This window comes from Balaenoptera acutorostrata, chromosome 8, assembly GCF_949987535.1.
Source record: "Balaenoptera acutorostrata chromosome 8, mBalAcu1.1, whole genome shotgun sequence".
Taxonomy (NCBI): domain Eukaryota; kingdom Metazoa; phylum Chordata; class Mammalia; order Artiodactyla; family Balaenopteridae; genus Balaenoptera; species Balaenoptera acutorostrata.
In genome coordinates, this window is record NC_080071.1 from 28,926,113 (window position 1) to 28,953,243 (window position 27,131).

At 36.8% G+C, this 27,131-nt stretch overlaps 1 protein-coding gene across 2 annotated transcripts in view; it reads left to right on the top strand.

Annotated features, from left to right (window-relative positions):
- Positions 1-27,131, top strand: part of B3GALT1 (beta-1,3-galactosyltransferase 1) — a 600,672-nt gene that overhangs the window by 195,022 nt on the left and 378,519 nt on the right. For both annotated transcript variants that reach the window (XM_057550670.1, XM_007183220.2), the window contains exon 2: positions 1,504-1,607. The gene's annotated coding sequence lies outside the window, so the exon portion shown is untranslated. The remainder of the gene's footprint in view (positions 1-1,503; positions 1,608-27,131) is intronic.

Consider the following 27,131-nt stretch of genomic DNA (forward strand, 5'->3'; position numbering starts at 1 on the left):
GTCCTTTCTATAACTTCATTTAAATGTAACCATAAAGTATGTACTTTTTTTGTGTCTATAATAAGATTAATAAGAAAAGACCATGGTATTTAAAAAACTACTGTGTGCCTCTCCTTGGAGGATTTATTGCCCCACCTTCCCCAGTCTGCAACCATTGCTCTTAAGAATTCCAAAGATACAGAGAATAAGATTCTTACAAGTAGAGTTCAGAAGTACCACTCAACTTATGTCATTGTACTGTGAGCCTCCAATTGACAAATGAAACCCATCAGTAATAATCTAAATAACTCTAATGTTAATAATCTATTATCTAAATAAGATAATGTATAATAATATATAATATGCATTAATACATAATATGGAATTTATTACATTATAATAAATACCCTAATTAATCCTAACATTTCAGAGCTGGGATCACAGCCCCTTTTCCTGACAACTCTGAGCTTTACACAGCAGCACACCATTGGTTTCACTTATCCTCAAGACAGTTCTGTGGGTAACCACCACGTGCGTGACAGGTTGTAGAGGAAAAGGAATATGAAAAAGAATGTATATATATGTATAAATGAATCATTTTGCTGTACAGCAGAAATTAACACAACATTGTAAAGCAACTATATTTCAATTGAAAACTTTTTTAAAAAGTAAAAAAAAGAAAGAAAAAAGAAAGAGCTCCAAAATTAGATATTTCCTCTGAAAGTCTTCTTTAAAATATATTTTCAATAACATATAACTCTGGGGGTGTAGAGGGTGGTGTTTGGGTAGAATTGTAAAGGAGGTTTACAAAGAACTAGTCAGTTTGCAAGCAGTGAGAAGAGGCTTGCCAAGTAAAGCCTGTAGAAAATGGATTCATCGAATTAGAGCAGTCCATGATTGACTGCCAAAGCCAGCTTATTTTCTTTGCTGGGTCCAAAAAAGAATGCCTGAAACTTTGTGGTGATGGAAGGCTATCTTATAGAACATGCTGGTGGAGCATACTTTTTCACTGGCTCAGACCAGTATTGTTATAAACTTGATGGGGTACTTAGGGCTCTGGTAAGGATTTTTAGGTCAGAAAAAAAAAAATTAGACATAGGAGATTAGGGAGCAAAAAAATGTGTTAGTTTATTTCACAGCAGAGTAAAGCAATAAAAGAGCCTTAGCAAAGCCACAGACAGGACTTGTGTAAGTCTAACAATTTTCAACTTCTCTTGCAGAAACATAGAATTGTGATCCAGGGAAAGTAAGTAAGTAATTGTTGGAAAAGAGTTAATAACAGATGAAGAAGCCATTCTTTCAAAGATGGATGAGGAGATTATAAATGATTTAAAGAAAGAAAATTCCCCCTTCAAATTAAGTCTTCTGTAATAAAGGGTGTTATTTTGTACAAGATAGTTTGATGCAAGATATGTGGAAATTTCATGAAATGGCAAAAAGAGAATCTGAACAACTTGAAACACAGTATGAGTGTTAGCTGAAGCCCACCAAGCAGACTATTTATATATTTTTCTTTCCCCTTAGACCCGATAGAGATGCTTCAAGAACTGCTCCGTTCCGGGGAGGACGGATTGCATGAGGACACTGACACTTTACCCTGAGGCGAGTGCGGAAGTTTTCATTGTAAGGTAATAGTTGATTCCTACTTTCGGTCTTCTCATCTTTGGAAATTAATGAAACTGTGGTGTAAAATTAGGCCATGTTATCAGAAGTATTAAGGATGCTCGGAATTTTGTTTATAGCTTTGTCGTCACTCATGTTTACGCCTTTCATGTGGAGTAGGTGCAGAAATAATTCCTTAGCAGGTACTATCTTTACATTTGAAGTAGGACAATATGTTCAAACGGTGGGAATTGGAAAACACCAATCTAGCCATCTGGGATTAAAATATTGTTAGCAAAGATTCTCTCTCGAGGTGCTTCTCCGTCTTTTTCTTGTCGTGTGCATGTAGAAAATGGTAATATCCCTATGATGCACTGCGGAGGCCGCTCATTCCCAGAGACAACTGGTACTCAGCTCCAGAGCAGCTGAAGGGATCAAATCTTAGTACATCAGTAAACCATTGTTTGGAAGAGCTCTGCTGGGGAGCAGCAGATGCTTTCCTTTTTGAAAACCCTGAAGTATCCCCTGCTTTTTATGCATCCCTAGGATTGGAGTCTGGATTTAGAGAAGTGTTTCTTAAAGGAAAAAAAATGATACTTTTAGTTCTAAATTTTCACATGAAGTTAATTTTCCCTGAAGACTGACCAGTAATTTTACATCAAGAAACTTGAACTTAAAAGTATTTTCCTCCCCCTCTCCATCTGTACAGTGATAAAGAAGTCCTCTCCTAGAGGACCCACTAAGGCGTGTCAATTTTGGCAGGACTCCTTGTGGTCCTAGGGCTTTGGGCGAGTTTACTACATAAGACAGAATCTACCTGCAGGGTTAGGAGGGCTCCCTGTAGGGTGAGGGAATTGTATAGTTTGGGCTTCACTTCAGTATTTGGTCTAGTCTGGGTAAGATTTAGTTATCTCAGTAGTCATTCAAAAAAATGATTAAGCGTTCAGCAGATTTGTGGCCTGACTCAAACCCAGACTGAATCCTGCAGAATCGTAGGCTGCAAGCTGATGGGACTTGGATACACTGGTGTTTCTTCTGTGCCTTATTCTAATATCATGACATGTACCCCCAACAATTACCACCTCAAGGTTAAGAGGAAACAGCGGGCATGCCCAGTGGTGTCACCATGAAAGACTGGCATAAATACCCTTTGGTCCCAATTCTAGAAGCTGTCTTATCGAACCAGGATTTTTGTCTTGTTTTGGTTTGCTTTGGTTTTATAACCTCTGTGTCTTAGATTTTACTTTTTAAAAAAAAATGTTCAGAAACAGACTTTTTTCAGAGCAGTTTTAGGTTTACAGAAAAATTAGTTAAAAACTGCAGGGAGGGACTTCCCTGGTGGCACAGTGGTTAAGAATCCGCCTGCCAATGCAGGGGACACGGGTTCGAGCCCTGGTTCAGGAAGATCCCACATGCCGCGGGGTAACTAAGCCTGTGCGCCACAACTACTGAGCCTGCGCTCTAGAGCCTGCGAGCCACAACTACTGAAGCCCACGTGCCTAGAGCCTGTGCTCCGCCACAAGAGAAGCCACTGCAATGAAGAGCAGCCCCTGCTTGATGCCAACTAGAGAAAGCCCACGCGTAGCAACAAAGACCCAACGCAGCCATAAATAAATAAATGAATAAATAAAAATTAAGAGGAAAAAAAAACTGCATTGAGTTCCTACATACTCTTCCTGAAAAGGACACATGATTTCCCCTATTATTAACATCTTTTTTATTAGTATGGTACATTTTCTGCAATTGATGAACCAATATTGATACATTTTTATTTACTAACATGTACTACATAAAGTTTCACTCTTTGTATTTTGCATTCTGTGGGTTTGAAAAATGTGTAATGACATATTTTCATTGTTCCTGTATCATACAGAATATCTTCACCGCCCTAAAAATTCCGTGTGCTCCCCCTGTTTGCCCTTCCCTCCCCTCACTGAAACCCTAACGACCTTTGATCTTTTTACTGCCTCCATAGCTTTGCCTTTTCAGGAAGGTCATACAGCAGATAGCCTTTTCCGATTGGCTTCTTTCACTTCGCAGTATGCTTTTACGGTTCCTCCATGTCTTTTTGTAGCTGGACAGCTCATTTCTTTATAATGTTGAGTAATATTCATTGTATGGATGTACCACAGTTTGTTTTTCCATAAGCTTATTAAAGGACATCTTGGTTACTTCCAAGTTTGACAGTTATGAAAAAAAACTGCTATAAATATTTCTCTGCAAACTTTTGTGTGGACATAAGTTCACAGTTCATTTGGATATATACCAAGGAGTGTGATGACTGGATCATGTGGTTCAAGTATGTTTAGTTTTATAAGAAACCTCCAAACTGTCTTCCAAAGTGGCTGTACCATTTTGCATTCACTATGAATGACGGTTCCTGTTGCTCCACGTCCTTACCAGTATTTGTGTTGTCAGTGTTTTGAATTTTAGCCATCCTAGTAGATGTGTAGTGTTTTCTCATTGTCGTAGGTTTTTAATAAAATTAATTTATAAAGAGATTGTGACGACGACTGAGACGACTCTGGACACTTAGAACTTTCTTCAGCACTTACTTGGTAATGACATTGATTAAGAATCTGAACTTTCCCCTGGCGATATTCACTGTGGTCATGCATTTTTATGAGATGAGCATGTAGGTACACCTAAGTGTGTATGTACGTGTGTCTGTGTATACCTTCTATTCTCCATTATAAAAAGAGGTGATAGTAGGCAAAGACTTTTCTAAAAATACACCATCAAAATGAAAATATGCAGTTTATATCAAAGGTATTTTTGTTTGTTTCTAAAAATGAAATATGAGTTTTCTATGAATCCTGATATTAAAACAAGCCATGGTTGAAGTTATATATAGCTAGTTTTCTGACATGAATAACAGTGTTTATATAGGCCACATCAAATTAGGCACTCAATTTTTGTATCCTGTTAAATTCAGCAATGCAGCTATAGCCACTGGAAGAGATTCTTCATAGTCCTTGCAAGTTATAGTAATATTTTCTATATGCTTGGTGCATGTTTCTGCTTTAGATTTGATTGTACTACTTTGTAAATATTTCTGATGAGATAGACTTACATACTAGAATGTTATTTTCTCCAGTGTAAGTACGACTCCTTTCATATTTCTTTCTTTGAAACATGGCACAATGCCTGTGTTAAAGACAAAATTTCTTGCATGACACTTGTTAAAGACAGCAAGGAAGACGTTATTCAAGAGGGGCTATAGCAATGACATTTTGCAGCAGAGGACAGGGACAAGTGGAAATTTATAGCCAACGAGCAAAGTGGGGATCAGTGGATGGATGGAAAATTACCAAGGCGAGAGGAATTCTTGCTAGACTGACTCAACAGGATTCTTGCTGAAGGCAGGACAAGGAGATAAGATATGGATGGTGGGGATGAGGAATTTGACCTAATAGCAAAGATAATCAGATACCAAGGGAAGAGTCACTAAACTGACTCAGCAGAATTCTTGCTAAAACTGAACTAAGCAGGCTAAGGAGAGAATTCAAGGTCAGAGCCTAGTTGAGAAGAGGACTCAGAGGATGCTCGCTCAGATCTGGTCAAGGAGAGAGTCTTTGTCACCTGACACACGGTAGCATTTCAGTGACCCCGTATTGTGTTATTATATAGATAGACCTACATCAAATACTGTAGAAATCTATTAAGAAAGTCCTAAAGATACCAAACGAGGATTATAATTTAAGGAAAAATTAGGGAAATCACTTTAAATCATGTAAATAATTTTGTGTCATGTTCAAAACTAACCTATTTAATGGGGCATAGATCTGGTTAAAAAATTAAACAACTAATATACATGAGCAATTTTTTTTATTAATTAATTAATTAATTTATTTATTTATTTTTGGCTGTGTTGGGTCTTCGTTTCTGTGTGTGGGCTTTCTCTAGTTGCGGCGAGCAGGGGCCACTCTTCATCGCGGTGCGCGGGCCTCTCACTGTCGTGGCCTCTCTTGTTGCGGAGCACAAGCTCCAGACGCGCAGGCTCAGTAGTTGTGGCTCACGGGCCTAGTTGCTCCACAGCATGTGGGATCTTCCCAGACCAGGGCTCGAACCCGTGTCCCCTGCATTGGCAGGCAGATTCTCAACCACTGCGCCACCAGGGAAGCCCTACATGAGCAATTTTTACGTGCAAAACAGAATCTCAGCAGTGACAGAAATGTGAAGGTAAAACTGACATGTTCTCTACTTTCTAAAAAAGATGCAGTCTTGTGCAGGAGGGGCCGGGGGCGAAGAGAAACAGAATTATGTTGTATTAGTGATCACAGATTAAATATATATGCAGATTTTTTAGAGAAGTAGAATAAGTGGCATGTCGGCATTGGGTATACCTCAAATCTAGATTGCAAAGTTATTGATATCGATATCGTGGTATGTGGAAGACTGGTTTTTCAAACATTAGTATTCATAAAAATTACCTGGAGTTCTTGTTTAAATTTCATTCTCTTAGACTCCATACCTAAATGTCTGAGTAATTTGAAGGGTCCAGGATTCCTCATTTTTAACAGTTACCCCAGATTACTCTATTATAAGGGACCTATAATAATAAAAAAAAAAAAGAAAAGAAAAGAAAAGCGACCTATAAGCCCTGTTTTTAAAAACACTGATATGTACTATTTACAGTTTTCCTCCTTGTAGTGTGGTTGATGTTAGAAAGTACCCCCTGAGAAATAGGGAAATCAGGTTGAAATCTAGGAACCACAAGAATGTACAAATGAGATTGAGTGACTTCATGGCCCCTTTCAATGGTGTCATCGATGAAGGGTTGTCCTAAGAGTCTGAAAACAGGACAACAAACTGAATGGAGATACCAGCACAAAAATTGTGTCCAGTATTAGCACATTTTAAAAAAGAATGATATGCATATTTTTAAAATAGATTAAGTATTTCTAAATAGATAAAATATAATACAGTTACATCAATATTCAATGAATTGTTTATTTCAAAGGTATCAGTTATGATATTTAAAATTATAGGGGAATGATAAATACCCAAGAAGTCCAAAACTGGGGAAATTATTAAGTTAATTACCCTCATCCCAATAGAATATTATTTTCACTGCTTTAAAGAATGATGACATTTAGGAAGCATTTAACATAATGTTATGTTAAAAAGTAATTAGAATCCACAACTATATGCTTGATACGGCTGTTTCCACATAAAATATGTATGTATATGTGGTGAAATTTCAGGTGTTTTGAATTCTAAAATTTTTATAGATATTATATGGTGCTCACAACATCAGTGCTAGAATCTAAAACCTAGATAAGGTGAAACAATACTATCCAGAATCAGAAGCTTTGGTCATGAATTTTTAATAGTTAAGAGTAAATAGTTTTCAAGTCATAATGTGGTTTGAGGTTATGCTACTATCGAGCCACAGGGAAACTATCTAAAGCAGTGATACTCATATCTGGCTGATTATCAGAATTATTTGAGGAGCTTTGTGAACATACGGATTCCTTAGAATCTAGACAAGTGATTCATTTTTTGCAGATCTGAGTCTGGGCCCTGGAATCTGATTTTTTAAAAGGTTCTACTGATGGCCTTATTGATTAGCAAAAGTTGGCAACCACTGTCATGGGGAAGACAATTTATGCCTTCAAGAATTTCTGCAATGATCAATATATGACCAAAAAAAACCCCAACCAAACAAACAAAATAACCTCCCAAAACCCAAGGCAAAATAATGTCACATCCTACAATATTTAATGTATGTAGCAGAGTAAATAGAGTAGAAGTTCAGAGGAGGATAATTTGGGAGGGCCTTCTGGAACAAGAACCTCATAAGCGTTAGTGGCAAGGTAGAGTAATGCTACAGAAACTGCAAGCTTCGTCATCATCTTAACAACCTTCATGTTAAGAGGAGACGTGGTGAGACCTTGAAGCACTTAGAGATGACAGTAAAAAGATGGCAGCATTTGGGGATGGCAGCTTTCTCACCAATCCAAAGTACAAGCCCTACACCCCTTCCCTAGAGGTCCAGGTCCCTTCCCAGGCTTTTCTTGCCATGTTGGATCCGGGCTTTGTGGCAAGGGATGCTCCTGGGAGAGAAAAGTCTCCTCAGCACTTTGGGATGGGAAGGGCTGTGTAGTCTATAAATCAGCATTTCTTAAGATGAGGGGAAGGAAGCTGAGGAAAGGCACGTCAAAATATTTGTGGAAGGACAAAACATTTATTGTGTATGCTTATTCAAAGGCATTTCCCCAAAGGTAAATTATGGCATTGAAAAGGCAGAGAATCCATCACGGAGTAAGTTGAACTTAAACCTTTACAAATAGGTGTGATTTGTTTTCCTGGAATATGAAAGGCAGAGGTGAGAGGCATTTCAGTGATGGGGAACCACATATACCTAAGTCGGCCAAGTGTCTTTCTTCTGTGGCCTCAATTTCTTCTTTAATACAAATGCTGTTGTTGAAACTTACATTCTGCTACCTCAGTTGCCTAAACTAACAGTAACTTCATTTTATACCACATAGGATCTAGGACTAGGAGGTCAACAAATGTCTCTTAAGTGAAAAAAGCCAGTACTAGCTTAACTAGAGTCACTTGAGGTGTGGATATAGATGAGGTTGGGTGGGGTTGGTACTCATATTGGACAGGACCACAAGTCCCAGAAGAATTTGGACTTGGCCTTACAGTGAAGGTTTCTGAGAAGGATAATGAGAAGATAAATGTAAGTTTTGAAGAAGAAAATCAGCCAACAGTAAAGGAGATGGATTAAAGAGTGGGGAATAGGAAATGCAGTTAACATGCTAATTAGCTAATTACCATGAGAGGAAACCTGGATGAGGCTGTTGGCAGTGAAAAGAAAAAAAAAAGGTAGTGGATAAAATAGGGAAGTTTTCAACTCAATTAGAGTAATATTGATTAATCACCTACTAGGTGCCAGTCACCATTCCAGGCCACTGAGACAACAGTGAACAAAATAGACCATATATTCTAAAAGGATTAAAAAAAAACATAATGGAAAATAACTCATAAATATAGTAAGTAAAATGTATAACATGTTGGAAGTTGGAACTGTTATAGAAAAATAAAAATTTGAGCAGAGTAAGGGGAGCCAAGAGGGAGAAGGGCAGCAGTTTGCAATGATACAGGGGATGGTCAGGGGAGGCGTCACTGAGAAGGAGCAAAAATTTGAGGAAGGTCAAAGAGTGAGCCAGTCCCCTGAGGAAAGAGCATCCCAGGCAGAAGGAAGAGAAAGAGCAAAGACCCTAAGTGGGAGTGTGCCTAGGGTATTCCAAGAACAGCCACATTTTGAATTTAAAGTCTATTTCAAGGCAAGGTGCTGAATGGTACCCATCACCAACTGCTGAAATGGAGGATTTGGCTTCTGGAAAGAATCTTCCTCCTTTGCAGTTCTGCTTCAGGCCAGATTGGATTAAATTTCTAAGGGACAAAGGAGATGGAAAGAAGCAGCATGAATTAAGGAGTCAGCCTTGGGCCATGCCTATAGTTAAAGTCAGTTAGAGAAAGTGAAGTCAGAGAAAAATCAGGGTGACGTCTGTCCTTAAAGCTGTATAAAGAGGGCTTGGCTAAGAAAGGAGGCTCCCTGGTGCCAAATGCAGGAAAAAAAAAAAAAATTAAGAGGACTAAAGACTTCAGGAACAAAACCCCGATGGGGGTGGGAGAAGGGACATTGGGTTACCAAGGTCATTGATGACTCTAGAGAGAACAGTTTTGATTGACAGAGAGAGCACAGGATTACAAAGTGCCCAATTGGTCCTGTTTCCTCCACCGGGTACAGTGACAATCTGTGCTGTTAAGAATTAGTGGTGTCCTAGACAAGCTGAGATTTTCAGCTGTCCATTACAGGTACTTGAATAATGTTTTGAAATGTCTTTGATAAGAAGTGTTGACAAGCTTGAAAGATGCAGATTCAGTGTGTGAGGCTTCACACCGAGGCTGTGCAACTTCTCCTTCCTCTTTGCTCCTCCATCTGCTCTGATTTCAGAACGAGACCCAGTGTTGACATGTTGAAGAACCGAGTTTTCTTCAGGTCATCACCAAAGCTTGTATTTTACTAATGCATCGAGCCTTTTTCTAGGGCACAGTGATATTCCGGTTTCAAAAGGCCAGCAGAAACACATGGTTATCCTAGGGTGAAGAGTGGAGCCTGTCGATATTTGATAGCCTCTTCGGTAGCTCCCTTAATGGATTTTTTTTTTTTAGTTTGTAAGAATTAAAACGTAGCATAAGTAGTGATTCAATACACGTCTGTTAAAAATGTTAATAAAAAGGTACACGGAAGTCAGGGATTTATAAAATTGGTGCTTTCAGCTCTGGTTCCTGCTCCCTCTGCTATGACCTAGGATTCATTTTTTAAAATATCTTTTTATGTTACGTAGTGAGCCTATGAGAAAAAAGTGCTTTGAAAGCAATGGGAAATCAGACATTCAAAGAATGGAAAAACATCTTAATCTAAGAAAAGGGATGGGCTTGTTATTCTGTAAAACAAATAAGGAAAGTGTGTTAACGTTGATGTGATAGATGGTGGCAGTTACATGGAATTTCAGGATTGACTCCTTTCTGAAGGAGATCAGATTCCTGTTTAAGTCCAGTCTCTTGCCCCTTATTCTCTTTTTCCCTCTTCCTTTGAGTCCCATCATCTTGCCCCTTTTAAAACCTGCTCTCAGGAAAGGATCCGCTGTCAGTCTTCTATACCTTCTTGTGAATTTAAATCAATGTGTTACTTCTCCTAAGTGTGTGTACATTTTAAACAGGAAAGAAAGGTTGTGTCTCCATTTAAAATAATTGCAAATCGGTCTGCTCAGTCTGCACGTAAGACCTGGGGAATTTTAAGGGAATTTTGACTTGATGGTTGCACTTTTATATTTATTTTTGCTTCCATTTTATATTAAAGGAACTGTGTAGTTTCCATAATTGCAATATAATGAGAGTCTCATTGCTTTTAATTTACCTGCCTTTTTCTTTCTCAACTCCACAATTTGGCTAAATTTGTTAGCAAACAAAAAATTGTAGCTGTGTGAGTTGCATGTTGCTTTTACTGTTTACTATTTGATACTCCCATCATTATGCTTCAAATGAGAACAATCTTAAAATGAAATCTAGATCTTATATTCTGTGATAAACATCACCACTTTTCCCTTGAAGGCATTGTCTCAGAAATGAGTTTTTAAAAGGTAGCCCTATTGGTTTCATTTCTTGGAAGGGGGAAAATGTCAGTCAGAATAGTAAGATAGTAATCTAGTATATTTAGTATTATGAGACTCAAGGATTTAGCAGTAAAAGGAAATCTTTATAGAAGAAAAAATTGGCATATTTTGTTAAGAGGAAGAGAGTTGAATTGTTATATTTGACTGTGAATCTGGCAACACTAGAAGTGATTACTTAGAAATAAAAGCTTCTCTAAAGCTTTTTATTTGACTTAGTCATTGTAATTGCATCAATAACAATTCTTAACTTTTATAAGCACAGAAGTATGCATCATTTTTTTTTAATCCTTCGATATTCAAAAATACATAAGACATATGCTTTATAGAAACAGAGGTAGAGAGAAAATAACATGTTTTAAAAGCATCTCAAAGCTCTGCATTAAAGGATAAAAGAAATTATGTTTACTTTTCCCAAAGAAAGAGAGCAAGAGAACAATTTGGGTGAAGGACATGTGAGGACCAAGTGAGAATATATGGGCGTCTAGAACCTGGAGATACCATAGTTAAGTTAACTTGATTATCTGCTTGACTATTAGTGTAGTTTAAGTAAAGTCTTGGGGATGGTGGGGAGGGGGAAGGAGTGAGCGTGTGTATGTAAGAGAGACAGCACAAGAGGTGGACAGAGCAGAAGCTCAGGGGGAAGAGTGTGGGTTCCAAGCAGAAGGAAATATTTGATTATCTTTCAAGTTTTTGGTTTGACACTCTAAATGGCTTTTGTTGCTTTGGAAACATCATTTCACCTTCTTGTGTCTGAATTTTTCAGAGAAAAACATCCACTTAATGTCACAATAGCCTCACAGGAGCAATTTAATAGTTTCTGCTAAAAGCCTTTAAGTCTCAGCATAGAAGATGCAGGTTTGCAAAGGTGTTCTCAGCCTCTGTGAATCTCAGTTTAACCAATTGAGAACTTGATGGGTTTATTTACCAGACCATCAACTGTAGAGAATAAAAGACAAGAATAATGTCTTAGAACTTGTTAAAATGCTAGTTAAATGATGACCAGAAAATGACAAGTTAACCTTCTTCAGTGGGACTTCTAAAACATGGCTTTAATATGCCTTAGTTTTATTTTACCACTTTAAATGATAGCTAATCAGGAAAAATTCCCCTGGGGTGCCCTTGATATGATCTTTGGAGAAAATTCTCTTCCCCTGTTTTTGTTTTATGAGTGGTGGGATCTTCTCTCGATTTGACTGTATCTGGATGATCTGGCTGTATCCACCACTAGAGTAACTGCAAGCATCTAGAGGTTCTGTGCCACACTCAGACCCCAGACAGACCTCGACTTTGGAGGAAAAAAAGATGCCATATTGTGCTTCCGATAAAAGCAAGAGTGTCTGCCCATGGCTACATTTTTTTTGTGAGCATCAATAATTCTTGAATACATTGCTAGTACCTAGATCTAAAAATGGATATGGCTGATCATCTTGGCTGATGTTATTGGAGCTTTCAATTCACTTGCTGATTCTAACTTATTCCTGGGGCGAGAATAGAAAAATCTTTTGAAGAATGATTCACAGGAAGAGATTATCCCAATGAGGTAATTATAGGCTCTTTGATAATAGTTGATTGATTGAACTTCAATTCTTTGCTGATAGTAGGTCTATCATACTATCTAGGATTGTGAAACTATTAACTATAAATTGAACAGTTAGGTTATTTCATTGGTTTGCTGCTAAATTCTTAGAGTAATAGGATACCCTTTAAAAATCGACACGTAAGGAGCCAATGGTGCAAACTTCATGATATATTTTAATAAAGTACAGTGATTGTAAAATTATTGTCCTTTTAGCTAACTTTGTAAGATATTGTATGATGAAAGTAAATGGAAAAGGGCTTTGAATTTACAAAACTAGAACACACCTTAAAGTGGATATTTTGATCTAATTTGTTTTTTCTTTCTGATAACATATCTACTGAATAATAAATAAAAGCAGGCAGAAAAATGTTTATTAACAAAATTCAAAAATCTTTATATTAATATTACATGATGATTATAATTATATTGTAATATTTTAGTAAAGCTAGTATATCAGTCAATAAGTATTGCTAGTTTTCAAATCTCAAATTTTCAGTTTTTTCCACTTAAGTTTTTAAGTATGTCAAAATTTTTTTTCCTGATTTTAGCTTGAATTTCAAACTTAAAAGACAGCAATAAATCAAAATAAAAAACACCAATACATTTTGTTTACAAAACAAAACCAATGTTTCAAACATTATGAAACAGGTTATAGTTGCCTCTTAGTTGTAATATAAATATAAAACCAATTAGAACTTTTCCAAATTTGGAAAACTTTTTGCCCCTGAAGACAGCTCTCAGAAATGTTAATTCACTCATCTGCAACAGCAAAAGAATGTCAATGAGGTTGAGCCACCACTGGGCTGCTCTTGCAGTAATTAAATACCTTGGACTTTACGTTGAAGTGCCTGCTTATTTCCTGGCATTTAGCCTTCAAAGTAGTGTTAAGTTTGAGAGGAATACATGAATGAATTACACGTGACATTTATAGCAAGACCCTAGAGGGTCATTTCTGGTCTGAATTCTTAGTGTTAATTCCTTTGAAGTTGTAAGCACCCTAGTGAAATGAACTTGTCCTATATCACTTCTGTATTCCATTTTTCTTACAATAGAAGGAAAAGACAAAGGACCATGGATGGTTCGCTCATTCATTCATTCATTTATTCAAGGAACATTTACTAAAAGTCTCCTTTGTGTTAGGTAGTGAACAAGGTGGTGAAGGCTTGCATTTTAGTAGTGGAGATACACACTAAACAAAATATTTGGCCTGTCTTTCCATAGGTACAATTATGAGAAATGCCATAAAGAAAACAGGATGAACAGAATGCCTTACCATAGTCAGAGGAGTCAGGAATCTCCAGGAGAAAGATAGGTGAAGGGAAGGGGAACATCTCAGAAAAAGCAACCAGAATGTTCTAGGGATATATTCATCAGCATATTTCCTGGACAAAACTGTAGCAACACAAATGTAACTGTATAGGATTTTAATTAATACTTTATAACATATAGATTATTTCAGGATACTTTTAAAGTTGTTATTGACATACTGCCCATTAAACTTCTTAAATTTCTCTGCATAGTCTTTCTTTTTATCCAATCTTATGGATTGACTCCACTATTACAAAAGTGTTTACATATAGTGAATAGACCTGATGTCTATTTATGAATAATCACTATCCATGGGTGATTATTTGTGGAAAATTCTGCACCACATGTACTTCAAATCAAGATCTGCAGAGTATCTGGCTGCCATGAGGTTTCTCTTTACTTGATTACCACCTAGACTACTGCTGGTTCCTGAACACCTGCAAAAAGTGAAAAAGCTTACTATTAAGTTTTTATCACGCTGGACTCTTTAAAGCTTCCAATAGCTGATGCATTTTATGTTGATAATTGTCAAAATATAGTAGCTTGGCACTAAAAACTCTTTACAGTCAATGTGATCTCCAGCCTACATTTCCAGCATCGTCACCCACTACTTCCCGACACAAATTCTAAGCTTTGGCCAAAGCAGTTCATTTACTTTTCTCCTAATGTACCTTAAGTTATCTCACTTCCAAGAAATTCCCTCATCCAAAACACCTCCCCCCCAATTTCTTTTCTTCAAAAACCTATTCAGTCTTCATAATATCGTCACTGACTACATCGCTCCAGAGTTCATTTTTATCTGATATCCAATTTTAAAAATCATATAGGCTCTCTAAGGCCATATTCCTGGATGCCCATGCGCTTGGTAACACTTATGAAATTGCGATTACCGTCCTTGTGCTAAAATGTCAAGTGCACTTTGTTTTCTTTATTTCATGTGTAGGTTCTATTTACAAAATAGATCTATATATTGTCCCAGATTCTAGGCATCCTTTTTATGTTTCAAATTCATCTTTCTAGCTTATCTTTAAAGCCTTAAAGTCAGGGTGCTTTGCCTATATTCAGTGTTCAATAAATGCATGCTGCTGGGTTGATGAAAAAGAACAGAGATTTAGCAATAACCACCAAGCAGAAGAACTGCTGCATCATCACCAGGAGCTTTCTGGCTCCCTGGATTAATATGCAGTGGGTACAATTCCATAACAGATTAATTGCTACCAATCATGAGGAAGTTAAAATACTCTCAGAATTTAGAAGCTATACTTGAATCATAATGAAGTTTCTTAATTTTGTGCCAAGACTGTAGATTGTTTACTATTATTTAGCTGGCTTTATTGATTTAGTGGTAATCATTTCCTGAGACTGCAGAACATTGAATTGGAATGGATACAGTTCTAGCCTAGAGTCCCTATCCTACTGTTTGTTATAAGTTGCTCAGGACTAGATATCATATCCAATTATACATCAACCATGGAAATAAGCACTAGTCAGTCTTCAGGATCTCAAAATAAATCATCTCAGATTTAAGGTACTGCTTTTATCTGTTTTCATTGTGATTGGTTTTCATGGGAAGACAAATTTTTAGGACCATTTGCCACAGGCAGATGCCTCTTTTCTTTTAAACCAGTCATAAAGAAGAAATAGAAGATGGCTTATCAGAAAGGAGTAGTTTCCTTCAATTTCCATTGATAGCTGGCTAATTAATTAAATGAAGGTACATCTATACAACATAATACAAACAGCCATTAAAAAAAGGAATGTATGTTTCTCTCTGCTAATGTATAGACATCTCCAAAATATATGAAGTGAACAAAGCAAGGTGCAGATCAGTGTGCATGATATGCTATCATTTGTATAAATATAAATAAAAAGGAACATGGGTGGATCTACATGTATGTGTAAAGGATATATCAGGAAGATTACCCAATGGGCTGATTATATTAATGACTTTGGAGGAGAGGGGAGATGATTAAAATGAAACAATGAGAGGGAAACTTTTCACTCAACACATTTTGTATTTTCTAAATTTTGAACCATGTGACTGTATTAACTATCAAAAAACAAATATTCTAAATTTTAAAATGGAAACACGAGGAGGAACAAAAGAAAGGAATAATTTTCTTAAGCGAGACGGAGCTGATGAAAGTTATCTGAAAATAATAGATTTGTATTAAGCCTGTAAGCATCTGAAAAACGCCTTTGAAGCTCCTCTTTTTGATTTTGTTAACACTCACAAATGGTTCAATGTCAGGCTCAAGAAATGTGATTAGGGATTTCAAGAGGGGAAATGGAGTAAAATCCCAGGACTCTCTATGGAAGAGCACGGAAATAGCCATCTACAAAGCAGATGTATTTGGTCATGAGGTGTTCAGTCATCTTGGAGTTTGAGCATATAGTCAGTGCTTGATCCAGAGCTACCCAGAACTCATCAACACCCCTCTTCCCAAGAATGCACTTTAGATCCAAGTATGTTGAACCACTTCTATGTATCAGGTACTTTTCTGGAATCTGAAAATAACAACAAATAATACAGCAAATAACAAAAATCCCTGCTTTCAGGAAGCTTACAGTGTTGTGGGAGAGACAGATAATAAATATGATATATAAGGAAAGTATATGATATATTAAACAGTGATGATTGCTAAGGATAAAAAAAGAAAAAGAAGGAAAGTTGGATAGGAAATATTGAAGGTGCAATTGCAATTTTATTAAGATGGCCAGAGAAGGCCTTTTTGAGAAGGAGACATTTATTTAAAGTCCTTAAGGAAATGAGACAGTAAGCAAGCATGCAGAAATCCAACCAAAAGCATTAGCAGTTGGAAAGACCTTGATATGAGAGCATACCTGGTTTGGTCAATGAACCAACGTGGCTGGAGCAGAGTGAGTCCGGGGAAGAGCAACAGAAAATGAGGTCTGAAAAGTGATGGGGGGGAAAGGTGCAAATCACAGAGGGCTTTGTAGTTCTTTGGAAGGAACTTGGCTTTTACTCTGAGAGAGATGAGCAGCATCTGGAAGGTTTAGAACAAAGGATTGACGTGATCCATTTACATTTTTTAAGGATTATGACTCTGACTGCTATGTATAGAACAGAATGAAAGAGGTTGAGAGCAGAGGTAAGAATGCCACTGGGAAAATTAATGAAATAGTCCAGGAGACGGATGATGGACATACACTGGGAAGTGGAGAGAAGCAGGAGAATAGCAGATACATTTTGAAGGCAGATCCAGTAGAATGTGTTGACTGTCAGATATGGAGAATGAGATAAAATTAAGGGCAGATTGTCAAAGCAGACTCAAGATGAATTACAGATCTTACCCAGTATCAAGTTTACTAATAATTTGTGGATACAGCTAGTAGCTAAACACAAGCCAAGCATCCTTCCCTTGGAAAGGTGTGAAGCCATCAGTGCAGCTCTCCATAAAATGATCTTTTCATGCATGAGGACGTGCTCTGGTTCAGATTTAACATGAGACGTTTAAATAATGTATGTGATACAGTGCTTGCACAGGAGTCATTTCAGTTATGAAGCATCTTTTTATATCTCTTTAATTTCGTAATGTGATTTTTTCTTGGAACCATGCCTTAGAAATTTATAAATTCCAAGTTTGTTTTTGATCTGTTGTGGTAGTGGTATTTTCAACATAAACAATCCTAGACATGCCAGATACATCCTACTAAAACCATTCCATTGATAAGGAGTCTCCCATGAGTAGATACCATTTGTATATTTGCCGGCATTGTCATCGATGTGTTTACAAAGGTCATCTGGGTCATATCTTTCTTTCCTAGATGGATTAAGGTGACATACAGATTGCAAGCCTGCTACTAACCCTTGCTTTCCTAGAGAGACAGAGATGGTGTTCAGGAGTTTCTCCTGAACAACGGACAGAGTTGTTGTTAACTGTAATGAGGAAGAGAGTGAGAAAAGCAGTCACTGTGGAGTAAAACTATAGTAGCTCAGTTTTGCACATTCTAAGTTTAAGATGTGAATTAGGCATTTAGGTAGAAATGTCAGTTAGTCAATTAGCTATATGCATCTGGAATTCAGGGCGAAGTCTGGAATGTACACACAAATTTGGGAATCATTGGCATGTAGACAGTGTTTAAAGCCATGAGATAATAAGATGTGATCATCTGAAGAATGAGAATAGATAGAAAAGTAGAACTTAAAGTAGCAACATTAGAATCAGTAAAAAAGAGAGGGAAAAAATATTAATCAAGAGCCTTAAAATATATATATACCATTTTATTCAGACATTTCAGTTTAAGTTACTCACCCTGTGGGATAATCATAAAAATGGTGAAGAATGTTTGTTGTATTATTTTAATAAGGAAACATTGAAAACAAATGATAGAAAATAGTTAAATTAATTGCCTTCATTCATTTATTAAAAATAATGGACAAAAATATGGAAAATAAAAACAAGTAAAATAGATTAATAATATATTTGATTTTAGATAGACCAAAAATATGTATTTTCACATATATATTTTTTTAATCTGGAAAGTCTTCCAAATGTTAGGAAGTAATTATTGCTGAATGGTAGGTTTCCTTTTTCCACCTCTCCGTATTTTCCAAATTTTCTACATAAATTTATATATTCAGAAAACATAAGTCATCTGTGAAGAAGGTAATAATAAATTACATGAAAAACATGAAGACACCTAGTAAGACGGACTTGAATTTTAACATAAAGAACATATTTGAACTTATTACTGTCACTTTCTCAAAATGCATTTATTGTTGGGTACCTGATACCAAAAGCTCAGCTCCTCTGTGCACTGGTGCCAAATCGAATCTCAGAGACAGAGTTTTGGGTGAAGTAGAAAAGAATAGCTTTATTGCTTTGCCAGGCAAAGGGGGACACAACGGGCTCCTGCCCTTGAAAACTATGTGTCCCAACCCAGGGGAGTTTGGTGAGGAGTTTTATGGCAACGGTTCAAGGGCGGGGTTGCTGACAAGATTAGGGTGTGTGCAGGGTCTCAGGTGGTCAGTCTCCTAATCGTGATGGGCTTCTCTGGTCCCTTTAATCTTGCCTCAGGTGGTTTCTTGGCTGCCCCTCCCTTGATTAGCAACTGTTATGGAACTCAGGGAAGGTCATGGAGGCTGGAGTCTTGTCTACAAGAAACGGGCAACAGAAAAGACCTCCGTGCCTGGGAGCCCACAGGGTCCCACTTGGTTTCGTACCCGTCATGGGCCAGCACAGGGACAGGGTAGTGTATACAAAAGACAGAGTCCCTTTCCTCATGGAGCTCACATTCTGACAATAAAGAGACGTAGAAATAACTATAGGATCTGTTGGGAAGTGATAGGCACTATGGCGACAAATGAAGCAGGATACAGGGCAAGTTGTCAAACTGATGACACACTTTTGAAACCATGCACCTCAGATTGGGACTTGAACCCACGTGGCCGGTACTCATACCCAGCCAAATCACTGACTGGGACTCGAACCCACGCGGCTGGGACTCGAACCTGGCCAAGACCCACAGTCTTCCTACTGAGATCACACACCTGGTTTCAGGACTTAATGAAGCTCAGGTTCTTGATGTCTCATCACAGAAAGAATTCAGTGAGAGACAAAGTGATAGGTAAGAAGTGGAGTTATTTAGAGAGAAACACAGTCCACAGACAGAGCGTGGGCCATCTCAGAAGGTGAGAAAGGCACCAGGGTATGGGGTTGTCAGTTTTTATAGGAGTGGGTAATTTCATAGGCTAATGAGTGGGAGGAGTATTCCAGCTATTTTAGGAAGGGGCGGGGATTTCCAGGAATTGGGCCACCACCCACTTTTTTGATCCTTATGGTCGGTCTTGGAACTGTCATGGGGCCTATGGGTGTGTCATTTAGCTTGCTGATGTGAGCATCTACTGAGGCTCAAGGTCTAGTGGAAGTCGTCTTGTCCGCCATCTTGGACCCACTTGGTTCTAATCAGTTTATGTCATGTCCTCAGGCTATGTCATTCCTTTAGAGGTTGTGCCCTGCCTCCTTCCCTCCTGTTTCACTTTGAACTAAAAGTACAATTTGAAATAGAAGCTGTGACAGGAAGCATTTTTTTCTCTTTCCGCATATTAGGTGAAAAGATTTCAGTATTCCATCATTAAGTATGATGCTTGATACAGATATTTTTGTAGAAACTTTTTACTGGTTATAGAGTATCCTTGATATTCTTAGTGTTCTATGAGTTGTTATCATGAATAAATTTGGAATTTTATCAAATTCTTTTTATGTATTTCTTGAGATAATCATATTTTTCATCTTTAGTCTGTCAATGTGGTAAAATGCATTAAATAATTTTTAAATGTTAAAGCAACAAGGCATTCCTGGAATAAATCTGCTTTAGTTTATATTTATTATATAAATTTATATAATATTTTATGTATATTTATACATATACATATATTTGTATATATACAAATATACATATTTATATTTTAATTTTTAATATATTTATATTCAGTGTGAAAAAATTGAGTACAATTGCTATTATTTCTTCCTTAAATGTTTGGAAGAATTCACAGCGCCATGTATGGAGTGTCTTGCAAAAAAAAAGAAAAGGAAAAAGAAAAGAAAAAATTAAAATGGAATCTGTTCAAATCTCTCAATCTAACAACCAGTTCACACAGTTTGCAGAAAATTTAAGGGATTCTGGGACAGGTTAAATGACACTGAAGAAGCAATTAGCCATGTATAAAATAACAGAAATTTTACAGTATAAATTACCTGGTTTTTTCATCATATTTAATGGTGCAAAATCGAAATCTTGGAATCACAGCTTCTTTTTCAAATTGTTACTTTCTACCCCATGGTACAAAAAGGGGAAAATGAAAGGAGGAATAGTTACAAATGCAAGTGTAGACCTTATGTGGGTTTTAATTTGAACAAATCAACAGCAGAAGCCATTTCAAGACAATGTAGAAGCTTGAACATCAACTGGATATTAAAAGACATTAAGAAATTATGGTTAACTTTATTAGGTATTTTAAGGGTACTATAGTTTTTTTGTTTTTCTTTTTTAATTTATTTAATTTATTTATTTTTGGTTGCGTTGGGTCTTCGTTGCTGCACCCAGGCTTTCTCTAGTTGCGGCGAGCGGGGCCTACTCTTCATTGGGGTGCGCAGGCTTCTCATTGCGGTGGCTTCTCTTGTTGCGGAGCACGCGCTCTACGCGTGCGGGCTTCAGTAGTTGTGGCTCGCCGGCTCTAGAGCGCAGGCTCAGTAGTTGTGGCGCAGGGGCTTAGCTGCTCTGCGGCATGTGGGATCTTCCCGGACCAGGGCTTGTACCCGTGTCTCCTGCATTGGCAGGCGGATTCTTAACCACTGCACCACCAGGGAAGCCCGGTACTATAGTTTTAAAAAAAGATTGTATTTTAGAGACACATACTGAACAATTTCAAGTGAACTTATATGATTTCTGCGATTAAAAAAACTTCAGAAAAAAGTAAATAAAGTAAAATAAAAAGTAGAAGTGGAATAGATGAATCAAAATTAGTAAGGTTTTTGAAACTAGATTATGTGTAATGTGTAGGGTAATTATACTATTCTGTTTTCTTTTTGTGCATATTGAAAATGTGCACAAAACTCTATCATAAAGAGTTAATTGTTTTTAAAAGAACAAAAAGATATTGTTAGCTTATAAACGTACAGTCCTTGTTGCTTCAATCTAATTTCTACCGCTGCTGTAAACTAATATACCTTGTTCTTCCCTATTGTACATAGTTTATTTTAAACATTGAGAACATTTTCAAAATTGATACATATTTTACTGGCTACCTTTTACAGACATCTTAATCATATTTTAAACAGGATATCAATTATTCCAATTTTGTAAAAGAAAAAAATGTTTGGAATTTAACAAGCAAAATCATGGCAGTTTTTAAACCTATTTATTTTTGAACATTCGATGATAGTCAGCCAGCGACAATTCCCTGCAGGAAACAGGAACAAGGATTGTCTTTTCTCTCTTCTTCTTGCCTTCCAATCTCTCTTTAATGTCCCCTATTGAAAGAATCTAATTGGGAGTCATGTGGCGAAGGAGAAATAAAGTTGACAAAGTCCTGGCCCCAGCTTCACAGAGCTGAGTACAAATGAGTAAATTTGGGTCTGAGACATAATAACAATAACTGACAAGCAGAATATCTGTTACTTTAAGTACTAAAGTTTAGTATTTTGGTTTTTTGTTTATAGTCAGATAATGTAAACTGTATAGAATAATGGCTAATAAAGTAGACTTTTTTTTTTTTAAGCAGCTAAATCCTGGCTCCTACTTGTGGAAATATGGGTAAAGTACTGAAATTCTCCAAGTCGTAGTCTTTTCATACATAACATGGGGCTCATGATCATATCTATTTCATAAAATTGTTGTGAAGAAAAGATAAAATGAGTAGCCTGGCACATAGTATGTGGTTAATAAATATAAACTGCTGTAATTCTTTCATAGTCATTATCTTGCAATCATTATCATCATAGGGATTTCTATGTTTAACTTAAAAATACATCAAAAATTTAGTGAAAAAAATAAGAGCATGAATTTTTTGATAGTTTAGTAACCACTTGGAATATTTTTAATATTGTCATTCATACATTCATTTTACAAGTTATCACCTTTAAGGGTATTACATTTAATATTCAAAATAATACTGAGGAGCAAAAATAATTAATGTCTTCAGCCTGAGCTAACCTAATATAGCTTGGAAAATCCAGAAATGCATAAGAGATTTTCCTTTGGAGGTAAGGAGATCCATTGATTCAGCTAGATGGCTCTAGATTTGATGTACGTATCTACTGCAAGTGTTATTTCATTCAGTATGTTTAAGGCTAATCAATCATCCTTGAAGAAACACACTTGAGATGGAGAAGGTGCTCACTTCAAATTGTCCTCATATTTTTTTTTTTAATTTTTATTTATTATTTATTTATTATGTTTATTTTTGGCTGTGTTGGGTCTTCGTTTCTGTGCAAGGGCTTTCTCCAGTTGCGGCGAGCGGGGGCCACTCTTCATCGCGGTGCGCGGGCCTCTCACTATCGCGGCCTCTCTTGTTGCGGAGCACAGGCTCCAGACGCGCAGGCTCAGTAGCTGTGGCTCACGGGCCCAGTTGCTCCGCGGCATGTGGGATCTTCCCAGACCAGGGCTCGAACCCGTGTCCCCTGCATTGGCAGGCAGATTCTCAACCACTGCGCCACCAGGGAAGCCCTGTCCTCATATTTATGTTGGAGTTTACAAAAGAATTCTTATGATGTGCCACTGAATAGTGATCGTTAACGTAGAGATTAAGCATCAGCTGAGCCGCCATACAATTAGAGTGGCGTAAGTCCAAGTGCTGAGAAGTGCCTCTGTGAATAGATTATTGTTTCAAGGATGATGTATGTTCATTGTTTCGTGTTTACACTGAGTATAAAGCCACCCCCGTTACTGTTTATTAGGATGGAATATTTATGTTGGTTTTGGTTTTGGTCTTACTACTTTCAGTTATTTTATTCCCCTAGAAAAATTAAATCTGTCATAAAGCAAGTGCTTCTAAAAATTTTATTCTAAAATGCATGATGACTTAAATTTTGGACCCTCTTTAGGCTGTATTTATCAAGTGAATCTCTTCAACGTTACTCAACCATCAAGATACTTTTAATATTAAGTGACCTTTATATTATATGGTTAGAGAATATTCTAATCAAACAACTGACTTTTAAAAACCAGCTTTTTTAAGTCACAAAACAAACTGCATAAATTTTCCAGGCATGCCTATGTATTCAACGTGTTGTAGCAATACCTATTCTGAAGCAAAGATTAGGCCGAATGGACTTTACCTTCTATTTACAATTAATTTTAATCACATTTGCCCATTTGTGGTTTTTCCCTTTTGCCAAGTTTATGTCCTTTCTAGACCCCCCTATTTAACAGCTTGAGATACTACATGTAGCGAGAAGATTCTGTTCAATATGCTGAAAAATTCAACAGATTTTTCTTCTGCCAAGGGACATTTGTCATCTGCCTTCTGCCTTCTATCAGGCCCTTATTACTTCTTGTTTGGACTGATGTAAGAACTTCTTTAATGACTGCCCTGCCAGTGCCTTGCTTCCTTCCAAACTGTCCTCAATACTTCTGCCTGAGAAAGTTCTCTAAAATGCAAATTTGAATATGATTTTTTTTTTTTTTGCCTAAGTGTTTTCAGTGATTCTATATCACCCTCAGAATTAATTCCAAACTTTACTGTGATAGACAAGGTCATGTTTACCACTCTTATCTTGAACTCTGAACAAAGCGTCAGAGTGAGCTTAAATTCCAGTTCAGTAATTAGTTAGTTGGGTCACCTTTGGCAAGTCATTTAATCTCTATAGGCCTCTATTTTCTCATTTGCAAAATGTTGGAGATAATAGTACTACTATTGAGAAGGTATTATTGTTGCAAAGATTAAACGAGTGAATCTATGTAAAATGCTTGTGCCTGGCACAAATTAGAAACTATATCACTTCAGCTATGATTATTATGCTACAGTTGCTGGTTTTCTTTATTTTTCCCCCATACCACAGCCCTATCAAACCCATGTGCAAACACCTGTCATGCTGCAGCCATAATGATCTAATCATACTGTAGACTGAAAAAAAATGCACAACCTAAAAGTTGAAAATTATGTTTTATTTGGTGGACTTACTGAGGACTTAAGCCTAGGAGACAGATTCTCAGATAGCTCTGAGGGACTGTTCCAAAGAGGTAAGCGATGAGCCAGGGTATATAGGAATTTTTGCAAAACAAAACAAAACAAAAAACCCCAAAAACCCCAGGTAGTCAGAACATCAAAAGATTAATGTTAATCAAAGAAAACAAGACATCTCAAGTTAATGTATTTAGTACTTTTCTATGTATGGGAAGATGCAAGGGTCTTGGCTCACTGAAATCATTCCTTTGATATGCACCTTAACTATCTAGGGTCAGTATCCTGTTTTTCTCCACCCTAAATTCCCTCAGCGTACACAGTCAGGGACACCTCCCTGCCCCTCACATACACACACCATGGCTGATAGCTTGATGACTGCAATATCCTTTTTTTTTACTGATACGGCAGGTGACGTTCTTTGTCCACGATACACACTGAGAATTCCTTTGTCTGTCTCTATAGCTCCTACTTGCTCTTCACAATTTACTTCACTTTTCAATCCTGTGACCACTCACTCCATGTAGGTTACCTTCTTGTCCTAGATGTCATCTAAATATCTCTTTATACATGTGAATTTTAGCTTTCTTGACTAACTATACTACACGACCGTAAATACTTTAAAGGCAGGTATTGGTTGTTTTGATATTTTTTTAATCTGTATACCTCTAACAAAACAGAGGCCAGCATATAACAGGTGCTTGATATATAATTGAATAATTGTTTTTGTGAAATGGAGGCCAAGAGGAAATTTCTCCTCAAATCGATTTTCTTCTCTTTGTTAAAACATGAAGGAAGTTATCCCTTTCTACACTGAGATGTTATTATTGATGTTTTTTGTTCTGTGCATTTAAAGAGAAATGAAACAACCCCACATACAGAAGCTGCCTTTTCCTTTTAGGGCTAACAGATTAATAGCAGCAACCCTAGGTCATCTAAAAAGCAAGCTTTTGTCTTTTCTAATAGAGACACTCTTTGATTATAGGAGTTATAAGAAAATCTTCTCAAAGCAAAGTGGTTTTCAGTCTGGAAAGAGTTAAAAAATATTGCAAATATTATTGAAGTAAATTCTACCGTTAATCACTTCTAGCCGTTTAGTATACTGCCCATATAATCAAGAACTGCTTTTCTGAAATTTTTTTGTGCACTTTTTATTTCCTATTTTATAAGTAAGCCTTTTACTTTTTCATTGATTTCCATTATAGTGAGAAGAGCAGTGGTCTAGAAACAACCCATGAATTACATTATCTAATTTAATTAAGATGAACTGGAAATTCCTCTAACTCACCAGACAACTAAAAATGAAACTTTAAACTAGCTTTGTAGTGGACATAAGCTTCTGTCATTTACCATCATTATGCACTCTTACATTCCTTGACAGGAGTTTATGAATAATTCCACAGACACCACAATGCTCGATTTACATAAGCAAAGCAGGTGTTTCCAAATGTTAGTCTATTGCTTACTCCTAAACAATCCTAGGAGAAAATCCTTGTCTCTAATTTTATGAACCATACCTCTGATTGTGTGGCACTCAAGTCTTATAAAAACTATTTTATTTTACCAATATAATCCCATTTGATCCGAGTAATCTGTGAACTGTCCTTGCCGTGGGGTTTCCTGGTCAGAGGATGCAGTGTGTTTCCATCAATAGGACTTCTGATCATATTTGGCTTTCTGGGAAAATATAAGTTCCTGGGTCAAGGAGAAAGGTTAAGCCTGTAAGAAGAGAAAAGATCAGGCACTAACTCTTTTCCTTCAAGTATATTTTAGCAAGTTAGCATACCCGGGAAATCCTAACAAATGAAAAGTGAGAAGTTGACTGACTGACTACAAATCATGAGATTTTGTTCTAGATTTTCATCTGAGCATAACAGACACCCACTTTTCAGACAGAGATAAAACATTGTGAAAACAATTCCCGAGTTGATGTTGATATCAGCTACTGAATGCTGAATTCTTAACAATCATTTGCTTTCTGTTACCTAGAGCGAATTCAATATTCGGTACTTATTTGTTTTACCTCTGTCACATTTTACCCTAACATCCCAAAGATTTTTCTTTCTTATTCAGTTATTCTCTAAATCGATTTTTACATTTATGTCTTGTAAGACTCCAAACTGCATGGGACAGGGTCTAGTAACTTCAATATCTTTCATTATTGTAAGCCTTTTGCTGGAAAGAATAAAATGAGTGGTGTGAATTTACATTAAGCCTAAGAAAATAATTTTCCATATGCTGGTTTTTTAATAAGTAATAAGAGTCAGCTAAATTGGCTAGAATATGGTGCTAATGAGATTAAAGTTGCAGGTTTGATTCCTGTATAAGGTAATTAGTCTTATGTGGAAGAAAGCTATTCAAAGACCATAATTTTGCTCCCCAATGGAATTTTATGAAAGGAGGACCAGGGAGAGAGTTGTAAAGGGCTTGCTGCAAAGCAAGACTTCCTCCTTGGGTGAAAAATGACAGATACAAAAATTTAATATAATTTAGAGCATGTAGCATGTCAACTGGCCAAGAGCATCATCATGTTATATGAGGCTACATATTACCATGTAAATGGGCACTTTTTTTTTAATTTTAGAATTTTATTATTTTTTTATACAGCAGGTTCTCATTAGTCATCCATTTTATTCATATTAATGTATACCTGTCAATCCCAATCTCCCAATTCATCACACTACCCCCCAGCCCCCTGCCACTTCCCCCCCCTTTGGTGTCCATACATTTGTTCTCTACATCTGTATCTTCATTTCTGCCCTGAAAACTGGTTCATCTGTACCATTTTTCTAGGTTCCACATATGTGCGTTAACATATGAT